Genomic DNA, 18,629 nt, shown 5'->3' with positions numbered 1-18,629 from the left:
ATGTGTCACAGAACATGTATATTTTCCAGCCAGCTTGTGCTTGAAGCAAGCTGTGACCTGGTTTTATGAGAAATCCAGATGGTACAGAGTAAACTTAATTAACCAAAGGCTTTTGCAAATATTGCCACAAGTTGTAGCAAGTTTCAACCGGCTTACCAACTGTTTTAGTCTAGTGACATCTAGTGGCAAAAGGGTTAAAAAACGCACTGCTATAAATTAAACTACATTAAAGGGAGGCCATCTTAAGAAAACAAGTGGCAAAATATGAGAAAGAACTATGGTATTTATCAGCATTAGAAAATGTTTTACTGTCTCTTTAGCCTATATAACTGTTAACCCCTCTCACTTGGATTTATCATTTTTCCTTCTCTTGTAGCTGGTAAATATTAATCTTGATATAAGATTTACTGAAATAAAACGTACTAATATTTTAATTATAAGTGAGACAAAAGCCCTCAATTAAAAAGACTGAATGAAGAACCAAGTAACCCCCAATGGTGGTACGTCTGATCCAAAATTCTGGAAAATCGAAACTGCATTTCTGTTTCCATATATTTGTTTACTGACATTTCCATATGTCAGTAAACTTTTGTTAATGATTTTCATCTGCTCATATAATGCAAATAATTATCTATCGAAACTTATTCTTTAAAATATCACTTTGAATTTCATTGGCTTTTTGTGAAACTGGATTTTGGTGGGAAACACACTTAAACATTATCAAAAACCTGTGACTTTTAACATTCTTCTACAAATAATGAATTCCCAATGAGTCTAAAATTTAATGTACAGGCATTAACTGTGAATCAAAGTTTTAATAACTGAGTTCATCCAAAAATAGTAGAAACCTAATAACATATTCCAAGATACACTTTTGATAACCATATCTCTTTAAAAAAAATTTTCTAGAATCATTTAGTTGAATGATCTAACAGTTCTGTACTTTCAGGTAAGATTTCAAGTTCATAAACTTCTGACTCGATATTTTCCAAAGTGTGGTCCGTGAACCCATTTCAGAATCACCTGGAATGCTAGTTCAACATACAGATGATACCCTACAAATGAGCCTATTGAATCAGACTCTCTGAGTTTGGGGCCCTATAATCAGCTTTATTACGCATAATAAAGTTTTGGAAATAATTACTATCAAAACCACAAATATAAATTCTTCTAAGTTGTTCTAATTCTAGTCAACTTTTCCTGCCTCTTTCAGACAGAATAAGCTGTTCCACCCTTTAGGTTCTCTGATGGGTTACACTTTATTTACAGCACTTAACATATTGGGTCACAATTTACCTGTTAACAATATAGTTTCCCTCACTAGAATGTGAGCTCTCTTCATGGGAAGGAGTAATGTGTTTTGCTTTTGTGTCTCTAGCCTAACAATATCAGATGAATAGCAAGAGCTTAATGAATTTGGTTAAATGAATAAATAAATATATGAAATATCACAGTTCTAAAAAAAGCATGTGGCTTCCACTTGTGCTCACAGTGAGGGATATTATGTGGTACCAGTTCCAAAAATGATTAAATTAGCATCAAATTAATGTCTAATAATCAGTTCAGTTTTGGGGGCTGGGGGAAAGGGAATTTTTTAAGTTCTGAGAATACCTTTAAAACACTGGCTTTCCTAAATAAACATTTCAGTCTCAAATGCTAGTATATTTTTTTGTTGTTTTAAAAAAAATTTTTTTGAATTTTATATATGTTTTTATACAGCAGGTACTTATTAGTCATCAATTTTATACACATCAGTGTATAAAATGTCAATCCCAATTGCCCAGTTCAGCACACCACCATCCCCATCCCACCATGGTTTTCCCCCCTTGGTGTTCATACGTTTGTTCTCTACATCTGTGTCTCAATTTCTGCCCTGCAAACCCGTTCATCTGTACCAGTTTTCTAGGTTCCACATATATGTGCTAGTATACGATATGTGTTTTTCTCTTTCTGACTTACTTCGCTCTGTATGACAGTCTCTAGATCCATCCACGTCTCAACAAATGACCCAATTTTGTTCCTTTTTATGGCTGAGTAATATTCCATTATATATATGTACCACATCTTCTTCATCCATTTGTCTGTCGATGGGCATTTAGGTTGCTTCCATGACCTGGCTATTGTAAATAGTGCTGCAATGAACACTGGGGTCCATGTGTCTTTTTGAATTATGGTTTTCTCTGGGTACATGCCCAGTAGTGGGATTGCTGGATCATATGGTAATTCTATTTTTGAATTTTTAAGGAACCTCCATACTGTTCTTCAAAGTGGCTGCATCAATTTACATTCCCACCAACAATGCAACAGGGTTCCCTTTTCTCCACACCCGCTCCAGCATTTGTTGTTTGTAGATTTTCTGATGATGCCCATTCTAACTGGTGTGAGATGATACCTCATTGTAGTTTTGATTTGAATTTCTCTAATAATTAGTGATGTTGAGCAGCTTTTCATGTGCTTCTTGGCAATCTGTATGTCTTCTTTGGAGAAATGTCTATTTAGGTCTTCTGCCCATTTTTAGATTGGGTTGTTTGTTTTCTTAATATTGAGCTGTATGAGCTGTTTATATATTTTGGAGATTAATCATTTGTCTGTTGATTCGTTTGCAAATATTTTCTCCCATTCTAAGGGTTGTCCTTTGGTCTTGTTTATGGTTTCCTTTGCTGTGCAAAAGCAGTGAAGTTTCATTAGATCCCATTTGTTTATTTTTCTTTTTATTTTCATTACTCTAGGAGGTGGATCAAAAAAGATCCTGCTGTGATTTATGTCAAAGACTGTTCTTCCTATGTTTTCCTCTAAGAGTTTTATAGTGTCCGGTCTTACATTTAGGTCTCTAATCCATTTTGAGTTTATTTTTGTGTATGGTGTTAGGGAGTGTTCTAATTTCATTCCTTTACATGTAGCTGTCCAGTTTTCCCAGCACCACTTACTGAAGAGAATGTCTTTTCTCCATTGTATATCCTTGCCTCCTTTGTCATACAGTAGTTGACCATAGGTGCGTGGGTTTATCTCTGGGCTTTCTATCTTATTTTATTGATCTATGTTTCTGTTTTTGTGCCAGTATCATATTGTCTTGATTACTGTAGCTTTGTAGTATAGTCTGAAGTCTGGGAGTCTGATTCCTCCAGCTCCATTTTTTTCCCTAAAGACTGCTTTGGCTATTTGGGGTCTTTTGTATCTCCATACAAACGTTAAGAATTTTTTTTTCTAGTTCTGCAAAAAATGCCATTGCTAATTTGATAGGGATTGCACTGAATCTGTAGATTGCTTTGGGTAGTATAGTCATTTTCACAATATTGATTCTTCCAATCCAAGAACATGGTATAGCTCTCCATCTGTTGGTATCATCGTTAATTTCTTTCATCAGTGTCTTATAGTTTTCTGCATACAGGTCTTTTGTCTCCCTAGGTAGGTTTAGTCCTAGGTATTTTATTCTTTTCGTTGAAGTGATAAACGGGAGTGTTTCCTTAATTTCTCTTTCAGATTTTTCATTATTTCTGTGCATTAATTTTGTATCCTTCAACTTTACCAAATTCATTGATTAGCTCTAGTAGTTTTCTGGTAGTATCTTTAAGATTCTTTATGTAGAGTATCATGTCATCTGCAAACAGTGACAGTTTTACTTCTTCTTTTCCAATTTGTATTTTTTATTTCTTTTTCTTCTCTGATTGCCATGGCTAGGACTTCCAAAACTATGTTGAGTAATAGTGGTGAAAGTGGACATCCTTGTCTTGTTCCTGATCTTAGAGGAAATGCTTTCAGTTTTTCACCATTGAGAATGATGTTTGTTGTGGGTTTGTCATATATGGCCTTTATTATGTTGAAGTAGGTTCCCTCTATGCCCACTTTCTGGAGACTTTTTAACATAAATGGGTGTTGAATTTTGTCAAAAGCTTTTTCTGCATCTATTGAGATGATAATATGGTTTTTATTCTTCAATTTGTTAATATGGCGTATCACATTGATTTATGTATATTGAAGAATCTGCAACCCTGGGATAAATCCCACTTGATCATGGTGCATGATCCTTTTAATGTGTTGTTGGATTCTGTTTGCTAGTATTTTGTTGGGGATTTTTGCATCTATATTCATCAGTGATATTGGTCTGTAATTTTCTTGTTTTGTAGTATCTTTGTCTGGTTTTGGTATCAGGGTAATGGGGCCTCATAGAATGAGTTTGGGAGTGTTCCTTCCTCCACAATTTTTTGGAAGAGTTTGAGAAGGATGGCTGTTGGCTCTCCTCTAAATGTTTGATAGAATTCACCTATAAAGCCATCTGGTCCTGGACTTTTGTTTGTTGGAAGATTTTAAATCACAGTTTCAATTTCATTCCTTGTGATTGGTCTGTTCATATTTTCTATTTCTTCCTGGTTCAATCTTGGAAGGTTATATCTTTCTAAGAATTTGTCCATTTCTTCCAGGTTGTCCATTTTACTGGCATAGAGTTGCTTGTAGAAGTCTCTTAGGATGCTTTGAATTTCTGCGGTGTCTGTTGTAACTTCTCCTTTTTCATTTCTAATTTTATCAATTTGAGTCCTCTCCCTCTCTTTTTTTTTTTTTTTTTTTTGCAGTACGCGGGCCTCTCACTGTTGTGGCATCTCCCGTTGCGGAGCACAGGCTCCAGACGCGCAGGCTCAGCGGCCATGGCTCACAGGCCTAGCCGCTCCACGGCATGTGGGAACTTCCTGGACTGGGGCACGAACCCGTGTCCCCTGCATTGGCAGGCGGACTCTCAACCACTGCGCCACCAGGGAAGCCTTCCCTGTTTTTCTTGATGAGTATGGCTAAGGTTTATCAATTTTGTTTATCTTCTCAAAGAACCAGCTTTTACTTTTATTGATCTTTGCTATTGTTTTCTTTGCTTCTATTTCATTTATCTCTGCTTTGATCTTTATAATTTCTTTCCTTCTGCTAACTTTGGGTTTTGTTTGTTCTTCTTTCTCTAGTTCCTTTAGGTGTAAGGTTAGATTGTTTGAGATTTTTCTTGTTTCTTGAGGTAGGCTTGTATAGCTATAAACTTCCCTTTTAGAACTGCTTTTGCTGCATCCCATTGGTTTTGGATTGTCATGTTTTTGTTGTCATTTGTCTCCAGTTATTTTTTGATTTCTTCTTTGATTTCTTCAGTGATCTCTTGATTATTAAGTAGTGTATTGTTTAGCCTCCATGTGTTTGTGTTTTTTACGTTTTTTTCCCTGTAATTCATTTCTAATCTCATGGCATTGTGGTCAGAAAAGATGCTTGATATGATTTCAATTTTCTTAAATTTACTGAGGCTTGATTTGTGACCCAAGATGTGATCTATCCTGCAGAATGTTCCATGCGCACTTGAGAAGAAAGTGTAATCTGCTGTTTTTGCATGGAATGTCCTATAAATATCAATTAAATCTATCTGGTCTATTGTGTCATTTAAAGCTTCTGTTTCCTTATTTATTTTCATTTTGGATGATCTGTCCATTGGTGTAAGTGAGGTGTTAAAGTTCCCCACTATTATTGTGTTAGTGTCGATTTCCTCTTTTATAGCTGTTACCAGTTGCCTTATGTATTGAGGTGCTCCTATGTTGGGTGCATACATATTTATAATTGTTATATCTTCTTCTTGGATTGATCCCTTGATCATTATGCAGTGTCCTTCCTTGTTTCTTGTAACAGTCTTTATTTTGAAGTCTATTTTATCTGATATGAGTATTGCTACTCCACCTTTCTTTTGATTTCCATTTGCATGGAATATCTTTTTCCATCCCCTCACTTTCAGTCTGTATGTGTCCCTAGGTCTGAAGTGGGTCTCTTGTAGACAGCACATATATGGGTCTTGTTTTTGTATCCATTCGGCAAGCCTGTGTCTTTTGGTTGGAGCATTTAATCCATTCACGTTTAAGGTAATTATCGATATGTATGTTCCTATGACCATTTTCTTAATTGTTTTGGGTTTGTTTTTGTAGGTCCTTTTCTTCTCTTGTGTTTCCCACTTAGAGAAGTTCCTTTAGCATTTGTTGTAGAGCTGGTTTGGTGGTGCTGAATTCTCTTATAGCTTTTGCTTGTCTGTAATGCTTTTGATTTCTCCATCAAATCTGAATGAGATCCTTGCAGGGTAGAGTAATCCTGGTTGTAGGTTCTTCCCTTTCATCACTTTAAGTATATCATGCCACTCCCTTCTGGCTTGTAGAGTTTCTGCTGAGAAATCAGCTGTTAACCTTATGGGAGTTCCCTTGTATGTAATTTGTCATTTTTCCCTTGCTGCTTTCAATAATTTTTCTTTGTCTTTAATTTTTGCCAATTTGATTACTATGTGTCTCGGTGTGTTTCTCCTTGGGTTTATCCTGTATGGGGCTCTCTGTGCTTCCTGGACTTGGGTGGCTATTTCCTTTCCCATGTTAGGGAAGTTTTTGACTATAATCTCTTCAAATGTTTTCTTGGGTCCTTTCTCTCTCTCCTCTCCTTCTGGGACCCCTATAACGTGAATGTTGTTGCATTTAATGTCGTCCCAGAGGTCTCTTAGGCTGTCTTCATTTCTTTTCATTCTTTTTTCTTTATTCTGTTCCGCAGCAGTGAATTCCACCATTCTGTCTTCCAGGTCACTTATCCGTTTTTCTGCCTTAGTTATTCTGCTATTGATTCCTTCTAGTGTAGTTTTCATTTCAGTTATTGTATTGTTCATCTCTGTTTGTTTGTTCTTTAATTCTTCTAGGTCTTTGTTAAACATTTCTTGCATCTTCTAGATCTTTGTCTCCATTCTTTTCCTGAGGTCCTGGAATATCTTCACTATTATTGTGAGTTCTTTTTCTGGAAGGTTGCCTATCTCCACTTCATTTAGTTGTTTTTCTGGGGTTTTATCTTGTTCCTTCATCTGGTACATAGCCCTCTGCCTTTTCATCTTGTCTACCTTTCTGTGAGTGTGGTTTTTGTTCTACAGGCTGCAGGATTGTAGTTCTTCCTTCTGCTTTCTGCCCTCTGGTGAATGAGGCTATCTAAGAGGCTTGTGCAAGTTTCCTGATGGGAGGGACTGGTGGTGGGTCGCTAGTGTGTTTTAAAATAGAAGAATTTTTATATGCGAATTTTGGAAAAGTAGAAAAATTGAGGGCTTCCCTGGTGGCGCAGACCTTGAGAGTCCGCCTGCCGATGCAGGGGACGTGGGTTCGTGCCCTGGTCCGGGAGGATCCCACATGCCTTGGAGCGGCTGGACCCGTGAGCCATGGCCGCTGAGCCTGCGCAGCCCGAGCCTGTGCTCCGCAACGGGAGGGGCCACAGCAGTGAGACGCCCGCGTACCGCAAAAAAAAAAAAAAAAAAAAAAAGAAAAATTGAAAATGACTAACAAAATTTTATACTATTCAGCCTTAGGCTGTTTCTAGGCTATCACTTAGCAGAAACTGCTGACAAACCAGAACCTTAAAAGGAAATATATACTGTACATCCATCTTTAACTGTTATATTCCAGGGGTAAAAGGCTAGCTCATGCAGGAAATGATATTGTTTAGAAAGATATATCCTTGGGTTCTAGCTAAAGAAAACCATGTATATTTTATTTAAAGTCATAATATAACACAAATTGAAAGTTTAGAGAAACAGAAAAGAATGAATAATCAGTACATAAACTATCTGATAATTATTCCAGTAAGTTGATATTTAATATGGCTTGAAACTAAAATCTATATTTTATTTATTATAAAAACTATAATTTAACGTGCATACATTTGGGTAACCTGCATACGTTGACTAAGAACAGAAAAATTAATGCAGTACATCCCAGATGTAATTCTGGTCAAGAATTCTCTTGGCAACTTTTATCTTTTTATTTATATGGAAGATTTTAAACTATGAACACTCCCCCGACCCTGTCTTCTCAATGTGGCTACCTTCCATTCATCCCTAAAAACCCAGCTCAAATATTTCTTCCACTGTGAAGCCTACCTCAAATTCCCAGGTCAAATTAATGATTCTCTCCTCCATGCCTATCTAGTCTTTTGGGCATCTGGCCAGTATTACACATACTATATTACTACAGGTTATTTACCTGTCTAAATCACTCACCAAACTATAAGCTCCCAAAGGGAAGAAACGGTGTCTTATATTCTTTGTATCTCTGCTATCTGGAGCACCACCAGGACCTGGGCAGGAGTTTACCAATATTTTGCAGAAATGAATGCCCAATGTAGTTATCAAAAGCTGTTGGCATGAGGCACGAAAGTAAAATGAAGAAGTGGTAACTGAGAGAAGAATATGGATTAAAAAGCATCTTTGGGGGAGGATTTCCACTTCTGCCCATGAAAGATTATCTGCTGTTATGCCTGACAGTCATAAACAGCTAGAAAACCAGACAAAGTATATGAAACACTCTTTTCAGATATTGTATAACAGGCAGTTCAGGACTTTGAGCCCCACAAGAAGGAAAACAAGTGAGTTCTATCATTTCCCCAGCTTACTGCTGAAAGGCAGGTCTCAGGACGCAGACCAGGGAGGCACAGTGGCCTCGGAGTTGAAGAGAGAGTGGAGTTTGCAGAGACTAAGGTGTCTAGAACTTACACGACAGAGGATGGGAGGGAAGGGCGTTCCACAAGCACACTCTGGAAATCACACAGGGCACTCTTGAACCCCTGCACAGTAACTTGTGAATTTATGAGCCGAAATTCCACAAGGCTGGAGAAAGAACCAGGAAAGCAGTAAGCCAAACAATTTCTGAAACTCACATAGGGCTAAGGGCAGTTCACATTCCCACCAGCCAGAGTGGAAAGACCTCATAGTATATGGGGCAATGGGTAGCGTGCTCAGAAGGGTATTGCCTTGGTAGGGAGGTTTAATTAAACCAGACTTAAGGCTGCTCTGGATGAGCCCTAACCAAACTCAAAAGCAAGCCTAGAACTGATTACAAGTAACTTAACCTTCTGCCAGAACCAAGTCCAATCTCCTTTAAAGGAATCAAACAAAATCCAGCACCCAAAAACATAAAATATACAATGTTTGGCATACAGTAAAAATCTTCCAGGCATCGGGGCTTCCCTGGTGGCGCAGCGGTTGAGAATCTGCCTGCTAATGCAGGGGACATGGGTTCGAGCTCTGGTCTGGGAAGATCCCACATGCTGCGGAGCAACTAGGCCCGTGAGCCACAACTACTGAGCCTACACGTCTGGAGCCTGTGCTCCGCAACAAGAGAGGCCACGATAGTGAGAGGCCCACGCACCGCGATGAAGAGTGGCCCCCGCTTGCCACAACTAGAGAAAGCCCTCGCACAGAAATGAAGACCCAACACAGCCAAAATAAATTAATTAATTAATAAACTCCTACCCCCAACAACAACAACAAAAATCTTCCAAGCATGAAAAAAGCAGGAAAATGTGACTTGAGAAAGCTCATTCAATAAAAAAAACAGATCCAGAAATGATGGACTAGCAGACAAGAGTTAAAAGAGTTATTATAAATATATTCTATATGTTCAAAAAGTAGAGGAGAACATAAGCATGATAAAACAAAGAAATGACTTTTTTTTTTTAAAGAGGGGAATGGATATCTAAAGCTGAAAAACACAGTTACTTGAAATTAAAAATACAAGGGTTAGGGGAAGAGATATCTAGAGAGTTTTGGATTGACAGGTACACTGCTATATTTTAAATGGATAACCAGCAAGGATCTACCGTATAACACAGGGAACTCTGCTCAATATTATGTAACAATCTAATTGGGAAAAGAATTTGAAAAACAATAGATACACGTATAGGTATAACTGAATCACTTTGCTGTACACCTGAGACTATCACAACATTGTTAATCAACTATACTCCAATATAAAATAAGAAGTTTAAAAAAAATGCATTGGATGGGATTAATGGCAGCACAGACATGACAGAAAAAAAAAAGACCACTCAACCTGGAAACATAGCATTAAAAATTACCCAAAGTAGGACAGAAAGGAAAAAGACAGAAAGGAAAAAAAATCCAAAAGGTGCATCAATGACCTGTGAGAAAACACCACGTGGTCAAACACAGAAACCGGGAAGGGAGGGGCAGAAAAATACTGGAAGAAATAATGGCTGAAGTATTTGATAATAACTATAACCCTATAGATCAAAGAACATATGGTGCACATTAGTGTGAACTCATCCTTTTCAATATATATAGGTTAAATATAAAAATAAATACAGGTATAAATGTGTGAGTTTGTATATATAAATATACACACATATATATATTTCCTTGCTGAACACACCAAGAGGGTCTGGGAGTGGTTTCTAAACACCACCCTCCACTAAAAGAACCGGGGCTCCTGGAGAAATGCTTGATTCTAGGGCTGAGGCCAAGGAAGAACAAGGTAAGGCTGGAACGTTATATTGTGCCATAAAATAAAAATATGTTCCAAGAATAATGAGAATACGTCAAAAGGACACAGGAAGCTAAACTGATGGTATTCCAACTAGCCAAATTTGGAGCATTTTGCAATTAAAGATAAACAGTCGTTCCTTGGTGCCCATGAGGGGAATGATTCCAGGACCCCCGTGGATACCAAAGTCCCTGGATGCTCAAGCCCTTTATATAAAATGTATTTGCATATAACCTACGCACATCCTCCCGTATATTTTAAATCATCTCTAGATGACTTATAATATATAATACAATGCAAATACTATGTAAATTGATGTAAATGCTATGTAAGCAGTTGCTAGCGCTCAGCAAATTCACGTTTTGTTTTTTGGAACTTTCTGGACTTCTTTTCGTATTTTCAATCCGCCCTTGGGTGAATCTGTGGATGCAGAACCCACTGATATGGAGGGCCAAATGTAATGACTTTAACAGATCACAACTCATTGAATAAAACAGGAAGTTGCTGTTCCACACTGACTTAAACAAATAAATGAATAAAAACTGGGGATAAGAGAAAGGTCTTCCTTACAGTAAAATGCAAACTAATAAATGTAGAGGGAATGATAAAGTTAGAAAAATCACTGTTTGGCAACCATCACTGTATAATTAATTCAAGCAAGAAATATCAATGGATATTATGACTGGTGAAAGAAAGTGTGCTGAAAAACAAGATTACATAAAGTCTCACAATATCTCCTCAAAAATATAGTAGTTACCAAAAAAAAAGAAAAAACTTTATAAGAAAACTGGGCAAAACTGACATTTTTATATAAATAAAAACAAAGAAGTTGTTTCCAGCTGACCTGCACTACGAGAAATGCTACCAGAAGTTCTTCAGACTAAGAATAAATGACATCAAATGGAAACGTGAATCCATAGGAAGAGATTAAGAATTCCAGAAATGATAAACATGGGAGTAAACATTCAACATATAGTTTTTTCTTCCCTTAATTTCTTTAGAAGATATATGATTCTTTAATAAAAGACACAGACACATCTCCTCTGAGATTTCCTGGAAAGAAACAAGAACGGATGCAGGCACAGAGATTTGCTGGAGCGCAGAACAAAGTGAGGCTGCTCTCACAAACGTTCTCCATTGGTTTCGAGTGACCATTCTCCTAGTGCGTCCCCCTCTTCTGAGTAAGACTCACACTTTGCCAGTTAACGGCCACGTTTAAAAGGTTAACTGAAGCGCTATTACACATACAAATAAACCTACAAGGTCATCGGGAATGAATTATCAACTTTTCAAAGATGGTATCTGGGGGAAAATACACCCTGAGGATCAACCCTGGGTCTGGAGGTCACCGCTCAGCGGTTCAGAGAAGACTGTGGCTCTAATTAAGAGCCACCCCCTTATCCCCTCCTTTGTCACTCCACTTTGCAATGCAGCAGTAAGGCCTGACAGCTGGCATAGGCAGATGTCTGATAAATGCCAGGACCTTCTTCCTTTATATTATTTGTCTGGCTGATACGTGGGCTGGTGAGAAAGATGTGAATAAACTGGTCATTTGAAATCCAGCTCCCTCATGTTCTTCACATCCACCTTTTCCATTGATTCATTCTTTCCCGGCTTCAACCTCCAGCGCTAATTCTCAATGTTCCATGTGATTTGAGAGGCTTCACTGCTGTTTTGTGAGATTTTGCTCCACCAAGGAAAGCCCCAGGCTCTTTTTAATTATCAAAATCTCCTTCACATGCATCAGTTTTTTTTAAGCTACATTGATAATTTATTAACAGCTACTATACATTTGTATACAACATTTCCTCCTGGTGTGTAGGTTCATCACAAAAACCAAATTACTGTATATAATAGAAGCTGCCCGTTAATCACAGAAGAAGAAATTTTGCTATTGCTTGAAAGGTAGTCCCATGACGTTAGTGTTTTATCCTTTATATCTTCAGAGACACACATATACCTAGAATATAATCAGTATTTGTCATTGGAAGCCTTGAGGCATCTTCCTCCAGCAGTGCTGGAAAAGCACTGGCAACATTTTTGGTACTAAGTGCTTCTTTTTCAATATCTCTAAATAGGCAATAGGATTTTTTCTTATTACAATTCTTTTAACAATTGCCATATTATAATTATCTAGATATCAGTTTATATAATATTAGTTACAATTTCAGTTAAGATTTTGGAAACAAGAGGTATATTTACAAATCCTTTCCCAGGATGAAGTACTCCAATCTGTCAGTCAGTCATTAATTCAAGAAACAGTCTGCAGTGGACATTTGTGATTTCTCCCACAGTAGCAATTCCTGCCTAAGAGTCCTCAGCTTCCATGCTAGGAGCCATATGGTTCCAGAAAACTTTACTATAATTTAGTGGTGAAGCATGTGAGCTAGACTAAGCCAATCAGGTAGCCTGTCACCTAGGCATATGACCATGTGACCCACGCCTGACTAATGAGAATCTCTTTTGCTATAGAGTGTGCATTATATGGAAAAAAGACCTGGAACTCCTGTAGCCATTTTGCTTTCATGTAGAAAACGAGTCAAAGGATGGAACCAACACGTGAAGGATGACAGAGTGAAAAGACAGAGAAAATTACAGAAAAGTAAAATGAGACCCTGACATTATACACCTCTGGATCAAACAGCACCTAAACCTGAACTACCTGTGGGATTACAACTGCTTCACAGCGGTGCAACTGTGCAGTCCCACAGGGTCCCGTTTTCCACATTTGGTTCAATGCTCTTGCGCTGCCTTCTGAAATTCTTAATAATTTTATCTTAGGATCTGTGTCTCTAAATGAAGTCCTATGGAACAATGGAGCCGGTCTATAAGCAAAGAAAATATATGTGGCAATAACTAGCACGTGTGGGGCAGTCCAGGATTCTTGGGACTCTGTGAGTAAAACCCAGTCAGGACCTGGAGACAGATCTGCAGAAGCAGCAGCCAGGGCAGCAGTGGCTGTGACCCAGCAGCGAGGAGGGGCTCCTGCTCTCCGAGGGCAGTGCATGGGGACTGGCTTCCCTGTCTCTGCACCCATCCCACTGGCATCTGCACAAACGTTACCTCTGGGAACTGTCAGAACCGTCAACAGCAAACTACAAGTAAATAAAAGAATATACTTGGACATATGCATCGCATTCTTAACAACCAAGCACAGAACTCCCAACAGAGCTGCTTAGTACCACTGAGGCTTTTACACTATATGTCTGATCTCCCCTGTTGGTAACAAAGACAGTCCCCTCCTTAGGCAGCAAGACAATCTTTTTTTTTTTTAATTATTCAAATTATTTATTTATTTTTGGCTGCGTTGGGTCTTCGTTGCTGCACGCGGGCTTTTCCTAGTTGCAGCGAGCCAGGGTTACTCTTCACTGAAGTGCGCGGGCTTCTCATCATGGTGGCTTCTCTTGTTGCGGACCGGGCTTCAGTAGTTGTGGCTCGCGGGCTCAGTAGTTGTGGCTCACGGGCTCTAGAGCGCAGGCTCAGTAGTTGTGGAGCATGAGCTTAGTTGCTCCTTGCCATGTGGGATCTTCCCGGACCAGGGCTCGAACCTGTGTCGCCTGCATTGGCAGGCAGATTCTTAACCACTGCGCCACCAGGGAAGTCTTATAATCTTAGGTCTTGTTGTATCCAGGGTCAGTAACAAAAATGATCAGTCAGTTGCAAAGAAAGTCATATATGTACGCACCACCATGTCCTCTCATGCGTGCACATATATTCATTGCCAGGAGTGAAGAGAATAATTATTTTATAACTTTTATATATAAAACATCAATATTGCATTTCACTTGTGAGTATTTCATTTCTATAGAATGACATAAGAGAGTGGGATTAATTAAAAAATATGAATGGTTGAATTTTAAGTAAGAAATCTATAGGGTTTGTTTAACCTCTGGGAATCTAATTTGCATCAAATCGACATTTTGCTTTTGTGCTCTGTCGTGGCCATTTATTGCTACCTTCTAATATTTTAATTTGTCATTTTCTCTTAAGTGTGTTACATTTCAAAGTAAGTTGGTACTTCAGAGACTGCTATGAAAAAAGAAATTCTTTTGGCTTAAAATAAAAGAGGAACTTTACCAATGTAATGTTATTTGGCATTCGTATGGAGCACAAACTATACCCTGGGATAGTTACCCAAAAGGGTTAAGACCAAAGAAAGAATCTGCTTGCTTATTAAAAATGCACACATTACCTCAGTCATAGGAATAGCCCCAAACTCGCCCAGCCACTGCCTCTGCCGATCACCCACCAGCATTAGCATTACATCATATGACATTATGGAACAATCGTGAACTCTGTGTAGTACTTGAATGTATTGTTTTGAAAGAATACACTGTCATTAACTGGAATAAAAGCTTTCTGAAATCAAACCTGGGGGGTAGCCCTCACTGTGTGGCCCTTTTACTTCTTTGAGAAACAGCCTCATCCTGAAAGCAGTAAAGGGGGAAAGAGATTAGAGTATAAAGGCAACAGAGATGAGTGATCCCTGCCCAGGCCAGCAAGCAGATGCAGGGCTTTAAATTACCAGGCAGAACAATGTCAAAGCAGGAGGCTCTGTAACAAACGTGGCACCTGAAAATCCAAGCCAGCTCACGCCCATCACCCTATTTCCCATTACAGCCTCATGATTTTTACCATGGGCTTCGCTAGAATTGGAAACTGAGTCTTTCTTTTTTAAATCAAAGTATAATTGACTTACAATACGATATTCGATTCAGGTGTACAACATAGTGATTCGATATTTTTATACATCACGAAAAGATCACCATGATAAATCTAGCTACCAGCTGTCACCATAGAAAGTTTTTACAATATTACCGATTATACTCCTGATGCTGTACCTTACATCCCTATGATTTATCTATTTTAAAACCGGAAGTTTATACCTCTTAATCTCCTTTGCCTATTTCCCTCATCTGCAACTCCCCTCTCCTCTGGCAACCACCAGTTTGTTCTCTGTATCTATGAGTCTGAAACTGAGTCTTATTCTATGTACAAAATAGTTAAAACTCGATGTCCTGATGTCGTCTTGAGATGGGGTAGCATTTATAGCCATGTGACTCTAGGCAATGAATTGAAGCTCTCTGAGCCTCAATGTTTTAATGTAGAAAATGGAAAGAATAATAGGTATGCAGAGCACGGGAGGTGAGGATTAGCTACTATTACCATCATGATTATACTTATCACTGCCACCCAGTTGTCCCCTTTGCCTACCTTTTCTAATCACTGTGCAAGATGTTTCTTCTTCACAAGTAAAATGCGAGCATCAACTTAAATGCTCACTGGCTTATTTCGTTCCCTGCAGTCTGGCCACTGCCCCTTGTTACCATTTCTATTTTCACATCACTCTCCTCAGGTGATTTCTCTACCCTCTTTAGCCAAATCCTAGGACTCCTCTTAACTACACGCTGCTTCTCACGAGCTTTCCTCTCTCCTGCACCTATTCTCAATATACTCAACAACCAAGGTTCAAAGAGGTGAAAAACAAAGTCAGGGCAACACAGCCAGTTGGTAGCCAAGTCACAATTAAAATCCAGGTAATAGAACCCTTGTAAACTGTTGGTGGGAGTATAAATTGGTGCAGCCACTGTGAAAAACAGTACGGAGGTTCCTTAAAAAACTAAAAATAGTACTACCATATGATCCAGCAATTCCACTCCTGTGCATACATCCAGAAAACACAAAAACACTAATTCAAAAAGATACATGCACCCCAGTGTTCATAATAGCACTATTTACAATCGCCAAGATATGGATGCAACCCAAGTGCCCATCAACAGATTACTGGATTAAGATGTGGTAACATATATACAATGGAATATTACTCAGCCTTAGAAAAGAATGAAATACTGCCATCTGCAGCAATGTGGATGGACCTGGAGAATATTATGCTTAGTGATATAAGTCAGACAGAGAAAAAGACAAATACTATATGATATCATGTATATGCAGAATCTAAAAAATAATACAAATGAAGGTATATGCAAAAGAGAAACAGAGTCACAGATATAGAAAACAAATCTGAGGTCACCAAAGGGGAGAGAAAAGGGGTAGGAACAAATCAGAGGTATGGAAGTAATGGATACAAACTACTAAATATATCAATAAAATAGATATGCAACAAGAATATGCTGCATAGCAGAGGGAATTAAACCCATTATCTCGGAATAACCTACAATGGAATATAATCTGCAAAATACTGAATCGCTATGCTATACACCTGAAACTACACAATATTGTAAATCAAATATGCTTCAATGAAAAATAAATAAATAAAATCCAGGCAGCAATGCAAGCAAGTCCAGCTGTGTCGCGTTAACTGCACCACACGCATAATTCACTCTTGGGGTTCCCAGTGACGATTTTAAATCTGAGGTTAGCTTCCCTTAACACCAAACCTTCTCCCAGATGTTTCCCCTACTAGTCAACTTATCATAAAATATGAATTATTTCAAATGCTTAAAGAAGAAACACTAATTCCAGAAAACTATTAAATACATCTTAAAGTTCTGGGGTTGTTTTTTTAGTTTTTAGTTTTCGTTTGTTTTTAGCATTTCCCAGAAGTGGGGACAAAACTAGATCTCACAGGCCTCACCCAGGACTAGACGACTTTGGGAGGAGAGAGGACATGGTTAACGGGAAGTGGAGGCATGAACACTGTGACTGTGAGCAACACATGCGACTCCAGAAGGGATGGAGGACAGGACACAGGTGTCCGCCTCTGAGTTTCTAAAGATAAAGGTGTGTGTTTTAAATCTGATGGCACATGGATATATGAAAATGGAAATTTCATTAATGTTGGCTTCTTTGGAGAATCACATTGTTCCTCAAAATAACAGAAACTAATGAGAAGATGGGTAACGGGATGTAATGTGTTGTTCTGCATAAGAATCAGAAGAGTTTACCAGTGTCTAACACTGAGGCCTCTGGGGGAATATTGAAAGCTTGTATTTCCTCATCTGTAAAGCAGATGAAGTACTGGGAAGAAAGAGAAGTATATGGATCATCTATAAAGCACCATTTGGTTTTATTTTTGTTTTTTAAGTACAGTGTGGAATAGTTTAACTAGTACAGGGTTTGACATCAGTGATAAAGGTTCAAGTTCAACCTCTAGCTGCCAGCTGTCTAATCTGGCACAAATCATTCAAACATATTTAATGATGTAAGAACTAAAGGGATAATGTATATGTGTGTGTAGGGGAGGGGACCTTTTAATACAAATAGCTCTATAAATGTAAGATGTTTCATATTATATTGTACCAGGTTAAGTAAACCAGGGTAGGTCAACTAAATCATTTACATTTCCTAATCTTTTGTGGTGAGAGGGAGACAGTGATTCTTACAGCAGAAACCCCATTCAGTTAATAAAAAATCATTGCCACTACTTAATAAAAATAGGAAAATAATAAAGTAATGCATGTATTAATAACAAGTTAATAAAAATATAAAATAATCAAATGAATAATAAAATTCATATTAAAAGGTAAGTACCTCAATATATTCTAACCATATATTAAGAGGGATGACGGTTTGTACACATTCTCTCCTTTCAAACACGAACTCCCTGTCAAACAAAACCGTTGCCAGGATTAATTATAAGTGTATCAGTGATCATGAAGATTTTCTCTATGGAGGTAAACTAGTCAACCCATAGTCCAGATCACAAATAAGAATGAAAATCTTTATGTGGAAATATGACAGGTAAGCCAACTTCATCATCATTCATTCATTCATTTACTCAGGCCCTACTTTACACCAGGCTCTATTCCAAGTGCTGAGGATTCAACAGTGAACAAAACATGGAAAGTTCCTACCATCATGGAGCTTTACATTCTAGCAGGGAACTACAGACAATAAACAAATAAGTAAACTATGCAGTAAGTCAAGGGTGATTATGTACTCCAGAGAAAAACAGGCAGGGAAAAGGGCTGCAATTCTAAATATAGCAGTCAAGGAAGGCTTCACCAAGAAAATGCCATTTAAGCAAAGACCTAAAGGAGATGCATAAGGCACAGAGATATCAGGGGAGAATGGTGGGGCTATGCACATCTTTCCAGCAAGTCCAGATAAGATAAAATGTAATCCTGGAAATAATTTCTATCCTCTTAAATGTATTGAGGCTTGCCCTGGGTCCTCATATGTGGTCTATCCTAGAGAATGTTCTGTGTGCACTTGAAAAGAATGTGTATTCTGTTTTTTTGGATGTAGTGTCCTGTATGTATCAATTAAGTCCAACTGTTCTATTGTGTCATTTAGGATCTCTGTTGCCTTAATGATTTTCTGTCTGGAAGATCTGCCTATAGATGTCAGTATAGGCAGTATAGA

The 18,629-nt window shown here is 38.2% G+C and overlaps 1 protein-coding gene across 2 annotated transcripts in view; it reads right to left on the bottom strand.

Moving 5' to 3' along the window:
- BORCS5 (BLOC-1 related complex subunit 5) overlaps nucleotides 1-18,629 on the bottom strand; it is a 98,541-nt gene that overhangs the window by 76,771 nt on the left and 3,141 nt on the right. The gene's annotated exons all lie outside the window — the stretch shown is intronic.

The sequence above is a fragment of the Mesoplodon densirostris genome, chromosome 11 (genome assembly GCF_025265405.1).
Source record: "Mesoplodon densirostris isolate mMesDen1 chromosome 11, mMesDen1 primary haplotype, whole genome shotgun sequence".
Classification (NCBI taxonomy): domain Eukaryota; kingdom Metazoa; phylum Chordata; class Mammalia; order Artiodactyla; family Ziphiidae; genus Mesoplodon; species Mesoplodon densirostris.
Note: the sequence above shows the minus strand (reverse complement) of the source record. Positions and strands in the feature narration are given on the sequence as shown.